Source organism: Takifugu flavidus, chromosome 7 (genome assembly GCF_003711565.1).
Source record: "Takifugu flavidus isolate HTHZ2018 chromosome 7, ASM371156v2, whole genome shotgun sequence".
Classification (NCBI taxonomy): Eukaryota; Metazoa; Chordata; class Actinopteri; order Tetraodontiformes; family Tetraodontidae; genus Takifugu; species Takifugu flavidus.
The window spans coordinates 15,378,227-15,380,048 of record NC_079526.1 but is presented as its reverse complement, the minus strand read 5'-3'; the positions used below and the strand labels follow the sequence as shown (position 1 = coordinate 15,380,048).

The window sequence follows — 1,822 nt, the reverse complement described above, 5'->3', positions numbered from 1 at the left end:
CACTGAATGTCACCGGTGCCGTTACTCCAGCACTCGTTAATGTATATTTAAATCCGCAGGTCTAAAAGGCCGCCTGCTTATCGTGGATATTCTGAGGAGGAACTGAAACCACCTCCGATCCTGCTCGTGTGACGCTCCCCGCGACCCCGGAGCTGGTGCACGTGACAAAGCGCGCCACGCCACGATGCTGCGAGCAGCAGCTCCACCCCCATGACCTCTGCTTGTATGGTGATAAACATCCAAACATTGGACTATTCCAGAAGAAAGAATCTTTAATTGACCCGCTGCTCCGGCACAAATAAGGACCGGCAACACATCAATTACCCAGAAACTGTTCCGTTCCGTTCCATCCCATTCAAGTGTGTTCTGAGACATTAAAAAGCTATCATCAGTGAGCTGAGACCACGTCTGTAAATGATGTTGGTAAAACCTCCAGTGTCCTGAAATTAAGAAACTCCTCAGATGAGCGTGCGCTGATATGATGGAACATGCGCGCCGCCGTGCTGCGGCCTCCGCTGTGCCGCACTACTTTCTCCAGCTCAGCATCGGCACTTTGAAGTCTGGGTCGTTGCGAGAGTCGATTCAGCAGATGCAAAAGAAGCGGAACACGTTTTAAGGCTGGAGAATAATAGTGGCTGTCCTGACAGGAAGTCAGTAAACCTTTAACAGGACGCATAACTCTGAACCAGCAGCTACTTTGGGAGGGAGGGGCTGCAGAGGCCAGCTGCTGGGCCAGCTGTTGCTACAGATGGGGGTGTCAACGGTGTGTTCTAATCTGAAGGAGAAAGAGAATTCATCTTAATGTAATGTAAGCAGACACACACAAGCTGTGAGTTGGCTTTAAAAAAGGAACCAGAAACTCACCCTTATTATCCTCAAACGCCAACACGGATCTGGAAAATCAGATTCTGTCTCCGGCGATCTTGAGCAAACATTCAGATGAAGAATCTAATCAGCTCTGACAGAAGAACCTCAGCCATTTTGCATGTTTCCGCTCTTTCGTGCTGATGTTCGCCAGAGAGAGGGGAGACGGTGAGCTCCATCGGTGCGGGTGGTCACGAGGAAGCAAAGGTTTCCTGCCACTCAAAGGTGATTTGGAACCGGAGAATCTTCCCAATGTGGAGGCCAAACCAGAGAAAATCATGCATGTAGTTCAGTTCATTGTTTTGACTTCACTGAATTGGCCTGTTGCCATTCAGTTAGTGTTTAAGTAGGATTGAATCGGTCGTCTGCATCACAAAGTGGGACTGTTACATACACATGATCGTTCCTCTGAAGGTTCTAAAGTTTGTCTTTCACAGATGTGGCAATTAGAGAGGAGGAGTAGAACTGAAAGAAAAGGCCCCTTTTGTCCTATTTTGTCCTCCTGAGTTGTGCGTGATGTGGGTTTACGCTGTTTTGTGTCCCACACGCATCCGCCGAAGACGCCCTTGTTATTTATGCCGCTCGCTCTTCGTCCTTGCAGCAGAACATCACACGTGCTGTCGGTACTTTTTCACATTCGGTGTGAAGCGAGATAACGGACAGACAGAGAATGAGACAAATCTGCACCTCAGGACGAGGGGAAAAAAGATGCAACAGGCTGTGAAATCGTTGGGAGAAATCTGCGATTGTGTGGATAAAAATTTGTGTGGGAATGAGGTGTGCAGACCTTCATCCTGATCAAACACGTTTAAATCCTGAAATCTTCTCTTCCGGAAGGAACTAAGATATTCTCATAGATTTTTTAAAATTATTTTTAAAGTCCTGTGAATAATAAGCACAATAAAGACAGAAAGGTGTATTTCATAATATTAATTAATGTTTCTCCTCAAAGTGGTGA

The 1,822-nt window shown here is 46.8% G+C and overlaps 1 long non-coding RNA gene across 1 annotated transcript; it reads right to left on the bottom strand.

Annotated features, from left to right (window-relative positions):
* Positions 1 to 254: 254 nt before the first annotated feature.
* Positions 255 to 1,449, bottom strand: LOC130528734 (uncharacterized). The gene is made up of 2 exons (XR_008951378.1): positions 865 to 1,449; positions 255 to 775 (listed from the first exon to the last, which is right to left on the bottom strand). It is a non-coding gene; the product is annotated as an uncharacterized LOC130528734 (long non-coding RNA).
* Between the last annotated feature and the right edge of the window lie 373 nt (positions 1,450 to 1,822).